This window comes from Coffea arabica, chromosome 11c (assembly GCF_036785885.1).
Source record: "Coffea arabica cultivar ET-39 chromosome 11c, Coffea Arabica ET-39 HiFi, whole genome shotgun sequence".
Classification (NCBI taxonomy): domain Eukaryota; kingdom Viridiplantae; phylum Streptophyta; class Magnoliopsida; order Gentianales; family Rubiaceae; genus Coffea; species Coffea arabica.
In genome coordinates, this window is record NC_092330.1 from 8,223,393 (window position 1) to 8,236,299 (window position 12,907).

A 12,907-nucleotide genomic window follows, 5' to 3' on the forward strand; every position below is an offset into this window, starting at 1 on the left:
TTTATTAAAAAAATATTGAGGTTTAGTTGGTCAATGGGATCAATTTCATGAAGCCAGTAAACCTGGAAAACTGTTTTCGTAATGCTCTGACCCACTTTTGTATTTCGGCCATAACTCTGTGCTTCGATGTCAAAATCAAGTGCCGTCAGCGGCATTTGAAACTAGATATCCCAGCCTTTCCAACGGTATAAAATGTATGTTCTGGTTCCATGTGTGCGATCCGAACCAACCATTTAAAGATGACTACTCTGTTTCTCTGTTTTACAAGAACAAAATGCTGAGGCTACAACTTGTGGCTCGAATTCGAGCTAGTTGTGTGCCGAATTTCAAAATGATTTCTTCTGTGAAATTATAGCTCTATGACTATGTTTTCCAATGCCATAAACCATGCCAAATTCCGAGTTAATTTGAGTGACCTGTGATCAAAATATGAAACCTGCTCTGCTCTTGAAAACCCTGATTTTTAAACAGATTTGATGCAAGGCTTGGTTTAGACTTGATAATTAAATTTCTTGGTGTTAAACACCCACCAAAGGTACCATGAATGTTCTTTAGATTTTGCCTCAACAAATGAACCATGTTTAGAGGATTTTCTCTTGGTCAAAAGTTTAGAAAAGGAAATTTTCATACACAAGGCAGCCTTGCCTTAAAATTTTGGAAACTTAAGTGATTTTGTTAAGTGACTTTCCGTGCATATTTTTCTATGAAATTTGACAGAGGAATAACCCTTATATGGTAGTATTATACTGCTAATTATGGTGTTATTCTAAGACCGATTCATGGGTCAAATAAATTACCAAAATTCATGACTCGAGTTTGAAACACCCATGTTTCACATGGGAATTTTAGTAACTTTGAGCTACCGTATCTTGGTGCTCAAAATCCCGTTTCTCGTTCCATTTGATTTGTTATACTCTTGAATTACAACACTAATAGAGTTGCAAATTTCAAAAGCTAGTTCCAAACAAGTGAATTTTGCCGAAATTCCAAAGTTGGCTAAAAACCAACTTAAATCTGCCTTATGAACCAAAACAGTAACTTTGAACCCATTTTTGACTATCTTCCAATTAGAATCATGGAAAAGTGTATTCTATGAACTTTTAGTACTTTCAAAGAGGTTTCCAATAGTACCAAGTTTTCCAATTTTGGGCTTGTAGAGAGTAAGATATGATTTTTCAAAGATTACTTGTTAAATCTGGAATTTTCTAACTTAAAGGAAACTAAGGGGTTTCAAACTCTTCATTTCTTTCAATATCATTTGATTGTTTTACATTTGAATCCAAAGATGGAAATCAGATTTGTCTTGTGTTTTAAAACCCCACTTTTGAACCTCGAGTTACACGAATTCTAGGCTCGTCTCCGCGTTAATTTCTTAGATTGCACTAGCGTTCAATCTTCATCGAAAACTAGAGAATTCGTAGCGATATTGAGTGGTACTTGAATTATTGTTTGCTCAGGCAATCGAGGAGATCTCCAAGAGGAACTCGGAGCGGACGCCTAAAACGCTTGTTTGAGACCTATTGCGCTTGTTTGACTAGGTGAGTGTTCCATATAGGAATACATAATTGAGTAAGTCTAGGACATGCTCATTTCATGATTGTTAAGTATTTACCATACTCGTGTCTATTTAAGAAATATATACTTGCATTGCATATCGACATGAATTGGTTAAATGATTAACCCTATCAAATGACCGTGTAAACTCAATACATGCTTAGCCTGCTTGTTTTATGCTTATTTGGTTAAAGTGCTTTCGTGACTCGTTATGTGACAATTTGGAAAATGATTTCCGATCCATCGAAGTGAGCAGTGTGTACTTTATCAGACTAGCCATTCGAGTGGTGACTTGCGTGAAACATTTTCTCGTGAATCTAAATGTAGTCGCGTCGTTGGGTGAATCTCTCGACTCGTGAATACAATGTTTTCGTGAATGTCTTACAAGTGTTGGACGTAACGTCGTTGGAGTGAATCTCCTCGACTCTCACATGGTAAAAATGGGATAACGGCCAATGATGGCCTATTAATATGGCAAATGCCTGCCAAATAACCGTCATTACTCAACCGTTAACCGCCAACCGTTAACCGTGAACCGTTTACCAACCCACATGACTACTTGATTACTTGATTATCATGAATCACATGTTATATGAAGTGGTCCATCATTGTTAGGCGAGTGTGTACTTTACCTCACTCGACCTATTCAAATGATGAATTTTACTTTTTGTCGTATTACTTGATTACCTGTGCATGTTGTAAGCTATAAGCTGAACTTGGGCCCTACCTCGGTTACTGACCTACTCGAGCCAGGACTGGGCTCGGTCGGGTAGGTTGGAACCCTGGACAACCGTTTCGGTATACTCGAGTACTACCATTGGAGGGATAAGGTGATGGCCAGTCAACCGAAGGAGTTACCAATCGGGGTTATAAGGACGGAAAGTGGACCGAGTACGGTATCCTTTTGTGCTTGCTTTGCTATTAATAAGGTTATTGCTCTCCTAGTTGACATTTCTCGGGTAAGACTCCTCATGAGCATTAATCTCTGAGATGAAGCAATCCTTGTAATGTTCTTCTAGTCAGACGAGCCACTACTTGTTTGACTAAAAATTCATGAAAATATATTTACATGGTCATTCATTCCAAAAATACGTTAGTGATTTTAGATAATTTATGAGTTGTACTCATAGTAAGGTTACCAGCAAAAGTACTACTTCTATATGTGTTTTCAAAGTAGCAATTACCCGAGTAATGATTATCACCTCATGATAACATGCCATTGTGTAACCTCGAACCATGCATATGACATGCACAACTTTCTTGATTTGTTTGAACTGTTAGAGTGTTTTGGAACCTCATTGGGCTGTGTAGCTCATTCCACGTTGTGACTTTCTTTTACAGGTTCTGACAACTGAGGAAGACTTGAGATCTACTTGTACTTTAAGCATGTAGTTTGATTGAAACAATGTAGCTGTCTGAAATGTGCTCGGAAGTAGTACTAGATTGTTTACTTTCATGAATGTAATTCGAGTTAAACATTGTAGTTTTGCCTTAGGTTGCCACTTGAAGCTGGAAAAGTGTAAACCCTGGATTTGTATGTGGCTGGTATAAATTTGTTTCTTGGCTTGTAAGGATGTATTTGAATTGATGTTTTGTTTCTTGGGTTGTATTCGGGAAGGTATTTTAAGAATCGACGTTGGCTATCTTAAGGAACTGTTATCTCTGAAGTTAATGTGATTCTAGAAACCGGCCTATTTGGAGGGAAACGATGTTGTAATAGATTAGGTTATACTTCGGAAGGATTTTTGCTAGCTTGCTTGCGTGAATCCTGGCGAGAGCTAGGCAGACGGCCCGCCAACCCTCTGGTTCGCCTTAGGGGGAAGTGGGGTCGCCACAGGTGGTATCAGAGCCTAGGCTCTAGACCTTTGTAGTGTATCTTAGGCTTTAAGCATAAGATGCCGGACTGTGGAGTTTGATTGTTTAGTAAGTGGAATGTGACCTTAATACTTGATGATTGATTGAGTAATATTGAAGTGTTTGTTTTTAAGTGGGTTTGCACACTAGGGTTTCTTATATTGTAAGAAACTGAAGAGAATTATGTGAGAATTGATTTGAAAAGTGATAGTTGAGTTTCTTGAACATTGGTACTAGCTGATATCTATAAGATTGAATTTGACTGGGTAAATTATAAGATTCGAGATATCCTCTAGGCTTGTAATCTTCGAAGTATATGTATGAAATTGAATGTGAATCTTGGATCGATTGCGCGAGTGAGACCTTTTGTGAAATTTTCTTTGAGGAATGGTGGTGATTGAGTTGATTTGCATCTGGAGATGGCCAGTCCTAGTGCGAATTGACTTGGTTTCCAGTTGACGCTTAAGTGAGCCAGTTGTACATATTCCCTGAGTTTGAAAATGGTACTTGAGGCTTTAACTAGAAATCCCAAGGTTGGTTATTCTTGGAGATGTATGCACTTTAGTCATTGGCTGGCTTGCTAAAGATTTTTTTAAAAACTTTGGATAAATGACCTTTGATTTCAACTTGTATTATGACTTGATTAGCTCTAATTTTGTAATGGCATGCAACTTAATTGAGATTAGTTTAAATTCTATGTTAACTGTTAATGTGCTATTTGTGAAAATGTTATCTGTGGATGTAGTTTTATTGCTCATTTTAAAAATTGTTAAATATACGTGTGCATAGATAATTTTTAGTTTAGTAAGCCATTTGCACATAATTGTAGAGACTAGTTGTGAGAATGGAAGTTGGGAGACGACGACGTGGACATCAACCCAGACGACCTCAAAATCAAGAAGGAGATAAAGAACCCACCGCCAACCGAAACGCTGAACCTAGGGTTGGGGTAGAAAATCAAATTGGGTTAGTTTTGACTCGCATGACAGACATATTAGAGCGATTGGTACCCCAACAAGGCCAGGGAATTGGACAAGTGAACCAACTTGGAAACCAAGAAATAGGAGAGGATAAGGCTTTAGAGAGATTTCAAAAGTTTTTCCCTCCTAAATTTTCTGGGAGTCCAAACTCCGATATAGCTGAGAATTGGTTGGAAAATATAAGGAATATATTTGATGCACTAGATTATTCCGAGGAGAGAGAAGTAAATTTCGCTGTGTTCCAACTTGAAGGACCGGCTCGAGCATAGTGGAACGTTATAAGAAATAAGTGGGAAAGGGAACAAACTCCGAGAACTTGGATGAACTTTGTCCTAGAATTTAATGGAAAATTTCTTCCACCACTAGTCCAAGAAAAGAGAGAAGATGATTTCATAAAGCTTCGTCAAGGAACTTTAAGTGTAGCTGAGTATCAAACACGCTTTACAAAGTTATCTACATATGCCCCAGAATTGGTGGCTACTGAAAGAAAGAGAATAAGACAGTTTATCCAAGGATTAGATTTGGAAATCCAAGATGCCCTTGCCGCAGCACAGGTTGAAACATTTAGTGACGCTCTCGAAAAAGTGCAAAGGGTAGAAATCACAAAATCTCAACTGAGAGCTTTTCAAGCAAGGAAAAGAGACGCATCTGATAGTACACTAGGAGAAAATGGACCACCACCCAAAGTTAGAAAAGAAGTGGATGGAGTAGGACTGTTACTTCCTGCACCACTCAGGATAAAGGAACCAAAAGGAACTATGTCGCGAGAGACTTCAGTAGGACAGACACGATCAAAGAAAACCTCGCAAACAAGTCAGGTCACAACACCTCGTCCAATTTGTGGATATTGTGGAAGGACGAATCACACTGAAGAAAACTGTTGGCTAAAGGGACGAAAGTGTATGGGATGTGGGAGTACTAGCCATAAAGTTCATGACTGTCCAAGGAGGTATCCACGAGAAACCACTGCTCAACAGGGAAATGGAACCGTCCCTCGACAAGTCAATGGAAGGAGGAACCGACCAGTGGCGTCTGAACGAACACATGACATGATCACATCACATGGTTCAGGGTTATCCGAGATTTCAGAAGGTATGAATTTCGAGGACGAAATTCTCTTTAAGGAGGGTAGGTTGTGAGGACTCCAAAAATATATATATAAACCTGTACATATTTCATTTGCATTTTCTTTAATTCTTTAATAATTTCTAGCATTACTTTCACCTGTTTCCAAATAAGTTCGTAAAAACACTTTTCATGTGAGAAATAATATAATTTTCCTAAGTTATGAAATTTCTTGGTTTTGTTAGACTAAATTAAAATCTTTGGAGTTAGAATAATTTATTGCCTTAACATAAAATGCTGAAATACTTAGTCTTCTCTATGTTAAAATTAATACTACCTGAGTAGATTAATTATATAAAATTTCTTGAATTTCAATAATTAATTCCAATTAGTTGCTAACGTTAAATGTTAATAAGAATTTCCGCGTTAAGATGAAAACCAATGAATTTTAGATAAATATGATTCTAATATATTAAACATACTTAAGGCGTGAAAATTCGATAAATATATCCTTATCTTTCTTTGTTTTCACAATAAGTGCGTAAAAGTAATTTTTATGTGCAAAATCGACACCCTTGGATTTAATTATTATTTCACTTGACTTTATATTACTAAATCGATAAATTTCGAGTTAGACTAACTCCACTTCTTGAGAAATAATAATTGGAAATTCTAATAACTAATTTAATCGCTAAATAATATAGGAATTACTAGGAACCTTAATATTAAAGTTTAATCGATAATTATTCGATAAAAATGGTTTAGGTGTATTAGGGTATAATTAGGCGTTTAAATCACGCTTGGGGATAATTTTTAGAATTAAGTTGGAATCGAGAAATTATGTTGAGATTAGGGAGCAAAGTGAAAAGACTAAAATGCCCTTACCTTTCCATGCAAACCAAACAAAACCTCTGACCGCAAGTTCAATTATCGCAACTATCACCAATTCTATACGCAACCAATTTTAATACACGAAACCATTCTCACAAACCACGGCACCACAATACCATTCATTCTATTTCACAAAGACAAACCGCAATTTCCAATTCCTTCTCTGCACAACAAAACCGCAAACCATTTCTTCCTTTCTTAATACCAAGATACCGCCTTCACAATCTCATTTCCTTCTCTGCACAACTCCACCGAAACCATTGCAATCCCTCTCCACAACCGCACCTCACCTCTTCCTTTACCTTAGACCGAGAGCAAGAGAGAGTGAGAGCTGTAGTCTCGGTTCCATCGACAAGAGTGAGCAGGAGGGAGCCGAGCTTCTTGTTTCTTTTCTTTCTGTCCGTAAACCAGAGAGGGAAGAGAGGGACTTGTGATTCGGTCTGTCTTCCATCCGTGAGCTGGTGCAGAGCTTGAGACCAGAGTTCCTTCATCCAGCCGCAAGCCAGAGCAAGGGAGAGAGGAAGAGAGAGCTAGCGGTCTGCATTTTTTTTTCTGGACAGCTGAGAGTGAGAATTGTTGCAGCTGCTAGTTGTGTGTTTTAGGCTTCAAGCTAAGGTAAATTCTGGACTTAGATGAATTGTTTACGGGTTGATGAAGCTGTCTATACGCATGCATGTGGGTTTGTGAGGTTAGATGAGGAATTGAGACTTAAGAAATCTGGTTTGGAAAGAATTGAAGTTGCCGAGAGCTTAATCTAGAAATGCAGCTTTAAATTTGTTCATCTGAGGTAATCTGAGATTAGAAATGTATTTAATTAACTGAAAACAAGATGTTTAAACCATGCATGAAGTTAAATAGCCTGGATTATGCTAGAAAATAAAAATGAAACAGAATCTGCTACATGCAAGCTCATCCGAGAGTAGTTGCACAAATTTCTGGAGTTATGGATGAATTTTGTTGTTGTCGAACTGATTTCTGGTCTGGATATGATAGCTAATTAATTCAGCAGTTGTGCATGTGAGATTTAAGTGCCAAATACAAGGTTTTAACCGAAGGAAAATTTTGTTTATGACTGAGTAAATGCTGGAAAATTTACGTGACTTGCCAAGGGAGTGAAATCAGAATTTGCAGTTGTTTCTGGAATTTTTTTTTTCATTAGCAAACAATGTTTAGAAATGCATGAAATATATGTGTCTTAAGTCTTGTAAGATATTCAGTTGTAAAGTACTTGATCCGTTGGATAAATTGGCCAAAAATGTTGAAACATAGCTGCTGCAATTTTTTCCAGCTTAGCCGATGGTGGCTCTTTTGAGTTTTAATGGAAACTTGGTGAGTGGGCTCTATGAATTCCCACAATGACTTGGATGATCTGATTAGCTAGTCAAGTATTTGCTTGTCGGATTTGAGTACTTAATATCATGTATTAGCCGAGTAAAAAGTTGGATTTATGACCAATTAGCTGCTGGAAATTCTGTTTAGCCGATGACAGATTTATTGTGGTGGGATTATTTGCCAAAATTACATGTTATTTGTTTTATTTCACATCGGAAAATTTTGATGGTGGGCTCTATGAACTCCCACCCTTGGATTAACGATTGATGATGGATATAATGCTAGTTTAGTGCTTAAATGGGTAGATTAATGATACCTAGCTAGTCTTGACTTCAAGGGATGTGTAGTTCAAAAATGTTCAGGTTTGCCCTGTTCAATCGCACCCCTTTTTGCTGAATTTTGAGGGTTTCATGACTTATATATCATGGTTATATGTTGAATATATGGTGTATAAAGTTTCATTAAAAAAATATTGAGGTTTAGTTGGTCAATGGGATCAATTTCATGAAGCCAGTAAACCTGGAAAACTGTTTTCGTAATGCTCTGACCCGCTTTTGTATTTCGGCCATAACTCTGTGCTTCGATGTCAAAATCGAGTGCCGTCAGCGGCATTTGAAACTAGATATCCCAGCCTTTCCAACGGTATAAAATGTATGTTCTGGTTCCATGTGTGCGATCCGAACCAACCATTTAAAGATGACTACTCTGTTTCTCTGTTTTACAAGAACAAAATGCTGAGGCTACAACTTGTGGCTCGAATTCGAGCTAGTTGTGTGCCGAATTTCAAAATGATTTCTTCTGTGAAATTATAGCTCTATGACTATGTTTTCCAATGCCATAAACCATGCCAAATTCCGAGTTAATTTGAGTGACCTGTGATCAAAATATGAAACCTGCTCTACTCTTGAAAACCCTGATTTTTAAACAGATTTGATGCAAGGCTTGGTTTAGACTTGATAATTAAATTTCTTGGTGTTAAACACCCACCAAAGGTACCATGAATGTTCTTTAGATTTTGCCTCAACAAATGAACCATGTTTAGAGGATTTTCTCTTGGTCAAAAGTTTAGAAAAGGAAATTTTCATACACAAGGCAGCCTTGCCTTAAAATTTTGGAAACTTAAGTGATTTTGTTAAGTGACTTTCCGTGCATATTTTTCTATGAAATTTGACAGAGGAATAACCCTTATATGGTAGTATTATACTGCTAATTATGGTGTTATTCTAAGACCGATTCATGGGTCAAATAAATTACCAAAGTTCATGACTCGAGTTTGAAACACCCATGTTTCACATGGGAATTTTAGTAACTTTGAGCTACCGTATCTTGGTGCTCAAAATCCCGTTTCTCGTTCCATTTGATTTGTTATACTCTTGAATTACAACACTAATAGAGTTACAAATTTCAAAAACTAGTTCCAAACAAGTGAATTTTGCCGAAATTCTAAAGTTGGCTAAAAACCAACTTAAATCTGCCTTATGAACCAAAACAGTAACTTTGAACCCATTTTTGACTATCTTCCATTTAGAATCATGGAAAAGTGTATTCTATGAACTTTTAGTACTTTCAAAGAGGTTTCCAATAGTACCAAGTTTTCCAATTTTGGGCTTGTAGAGAGTAAGATATGATTTTTCAAAGATTACTTGTTAAATCTGGAATTTTCTAACTTAAAGGAAACTAAGGGGTTTCGAACTCTTCATTTCTTTCAATATCATTTGATTGTTTTACATTTGAATCCAAAGATGGAAATCAGATTTGTCTTGTGTTTTAAAACCCCACTTTTGAACCTCGAGTTACACGAATTCTAGGCTCGTCTCCGCGTTAATTTCTTAGATTGCACTAGCGTTCAATCTTCATCGAAAACTAGAGAATTCGTAGCGATATTGAGTGGTACTTGAATTATTGTTTGCTCAGGCAATCGAGGAGATCTCCAAGAGGAACTCGGAGCGGACGCCTAAAACGCTTGTTTGAGACCTATTGCGCTTGTTTGACTAGGTGAGTGTTCCATATAGGAATACATAATTGAGTAAGTCTAGGACATGCTCATTTCATGATTGTTAAGTATTTACCATACTCGTGTCTATTTAAGAAATATATACTTGCATTGCATATCGACATGAATTGGTTAAATGATTAACCCTATCAAATGACCGTGTAAACTCAATACATGCTTAGCCTGCTTGTTTTATGCTTATTTGGTTAAAGTGCTTTCGTGACTCGTTATGTGACAATTTGGAAAATGATTTCCGATCCATCGAAATGAGCAGTGTGTACTTTATCAGACTAGCCATTCGAGTGGTGACTTGCGTGAAACATTTTCTCGTGAATCTAAATGTAGTCGCGTCGCTAGGTGAATCTCTCGACTCGTGAATACAATGTTTTCGTGAATGTCTTACAAGTGTTGGACGTAACGTCGTTGGAGTGAATCTCCTCGACTCTCACATGGTAAAAATGGGATAACGGCCAATGATGGCCTATTAATATGGCAAATGCCTGCCAAATAACCGTCATTACTCAACCGTTAACCGTGAACCGTTAACCGTGAACCGTTTACCAACCCACATGACTACTTGATTACTTGATTATCATGAATCACATGTTATATGAAGTGGTCCATCATTGTTAGGCGAGTGTGTACTTTACCTCACTCGACCTATTCAAATGATGAATTTTACTTTTTGTCGTATTACTTGATTACCTGTGCATGTTGTAAGCTATAAGCTGAACTTGGGCCCTACCTCGGTTACTGACCTACTCGAGCCAGGACTGGGCTCGGTCGGGTAGGTTGGAACCCTGGACAACCGTTTCGGTATACTCGAGTACTACCACTGGAGGGATAAGGTGATGGCCAGTCAACCGAAGGAGTTACCAATCAGGGTTATAAGGACGGAAAGTGGACCGAGTACGGTATCCTTTTGTGCTTGCTTTGCTATTAATAAGGTTATTGCTCTCCTAGTTGACATTTCTCGGGTAAGACTCCTCATGAGCATTAATCTCTGAGATGAAGCAATCCTTGTAATGTTCTTCTAGTCAGACGAGCCACTACTTGTTTGACTAAAAATTCATGAAAATATATTTACATGGTCATTCATTCCAAAAATACGTTAGTGATTTTAGATAATTTATGAGTTGTACTCATAGTAAGGTTACCAGCAAAAGTACTACTTCTATATGTGTTTTCAAAGTAGCAATTACCCGAGTAATGATTATCACCTCATGATAACATGCCATTGTGTAACCTCGAACCATGCATATGACATGCACAACTTTCTTGATTTGTTTGAACTGTTAGAGTGTTTTGGAACCTCACTGGGCTGTGTAGCTCATTCCACGTTGTGACTTTCTTTTACAGGTTCTGACAACTGAGGAAGACTTGAGATCTACTTGTACTTTAAGCATGTAGTTTGATTGAAACAATGTAGCTGTCTGAAATGTGCTCGGAAGTAGTACTAGATTGTTTACTTTCATGAATGTAATTCGAGTTAAACATTGTAGTTTTGCCTTAGGTTGCCACTTGAAGCTGGAAAAGTGTAAACCCTGGATTTGTATGTGGCTGGTATAAATTTGTTTCTTGGCTTGTAAGGATGTATTTGAATTGATGTTTTGTTTCTTGGGTTGTATTCGGGAAGGTATTTTAAGAATCGACGTTGGCTATCTTAAGGAACTGTTATCTCTGAAGTTAATGTGATTCTAGAAACCGGCCTATTTGGAGGGAAACGATGTTGTAATAGATTAGGTTATACTTCGGAAGGATTTTTGCTAGCTTGCTTGCGTGAATCCTGGCGAGAGCTAGGCAGACGGCCCGCCAACCCTCTGGTTCGCCTTAGGGGGAAGTGGGGTCGCCACAGGTGGTATCAGAGCCTAGGCTCTAGATTTTTGTAGTGTATCTTAGGCTTTAAGCATAAGATGCCGGACTGTGGAGTTTGATTGTTTAGTAAGTGGAATGTGACCTTAATACTTGATGATTGATTGAGTAATATTGAAGTGTTTGTTTTTAAGTGGGTTTGCACACTAGGGTTTCTTATATTGTAAGAAACTGAAGAGAATTGTGTGAGAATTGATTTGAAAAGTGATAGTTGAGTTTCTTGAACATTGGTACTAGCTGATATCTATAAGATTGAATTTGACTGGGTAAATTATAAGATTCGAGATATCCTCTAGGCTTGTAATCTTCGAAGTATATGTATGAAATTGAATGTGAATCTTGGATCGATTGCGCGAGTGAGACCTTTTGTGAAATTTTCTTTGAGGAATGGTGGTGATTGAGTTGATTTGCATCTGGAGATGGCCAGTCCTAGTGCGAATTGACTTGGTTTCCAGTTGACGCTTAAGTGAGCCAGTTGTACATATTCCCTGAGTTTGAAAATGGTACTTGAGGCTTTAACTAGAAATCCCAAGGTTGGTTATTCTTGGAGATGTATGCACTTTAGTCATTGGCTGGCTTGCTAAAGATTTTTTTAAAAACTTTGGATAAATGACCTTTGATTTCAACTTGTATTATGACTTGATTAGCTCTAATTTTGTAATGGCATGCAACTTAATTGAGATTAGTTTAAATTCTATGTTAACTGTTAATGTGCTATTTGTGAAAATGTTATCTGTGGATGTAGTTTTATTGCTCATTTTAAAAATTGTTAAATATACGTGTGCATAGATAATTTTTAGTTTAGTAAGCCATTTGCACATAATTGTAGAGACTAGTTGTGAGAATGGAAGCTAGGAGACGACGACGTGGACATCAACCCAGACGACCTCAAAATCAAGAAGGAGATAAAGAACCCACCGCCAACCGAAACGCTGAACCTAGGGTTGGGGTAGAAAATCAAATTGGGTTAGTTTTGACTCGCATGACAGACATATTAGAGCGATTGGTACCCCAACAAGGCCAGGGAATTGGACAAGTGAACCAACTTGGAAACCAAGAAATAGGAGAGGATAAGGCTTTAGAGAGATTTCAAAAGTTTTTCCCTCCTAAATTTTCTGGGGGTCCAAACCCCGATATAGCTGAGAATTGGTTGGAAAATATAAGGAATATATTTGATGCACTAGATTATTCCGAGGAGAGAGAAGTAAATTTCGCTGTGTTCCAACTTGAAGGACCGGCTCGAGCATAGTGGAACGTTATAAGAAATAAGTGGGAAAGGGAACAAACTCCGAGAACTTGGATGAACTTTGTCCTAGAATTTAATGGAAAATTTCTTCCACCACTAGTCCAAGAAAAGAGAGAAGAT

General features: G+C 37.6%; 2 long non-coding RNA genes across 2 annotated transcripts; both read left to right on the forward strand.

Moving 5' to 3' along the window:
* Positions 1 to 1,255: 1,255 nt before the first annotated feature.
* Positions 1,256 to 3,305, forward strand: LOC140016370 (uncharacterized). The gene is made up of 2 exons (XR_011822754.1): positions 1,256 to 1,538; positions 2,896 to 3,305. It is a non-coding gene; the product is annotated as an uncharacterized lncRNA (long non-coding RNA).
* Positions 3,306 to 9,382: 6,077 nt separating this feature from the next.
* On the forward strand, positions 9,383 to 11,438 carry LOC140017096 (uncharacterized). Its single transcript, XR_011823412.1, has 2 exons — positions 9,383 to 9,671; positions 11,029 to 11,438. It is a non-coding gene; the product is annotated as an uncharacterized lncRNA (long non-coding RNA).
* Positions 11,439 to 12,907: the final 1,469 nt, after the last annotated feature.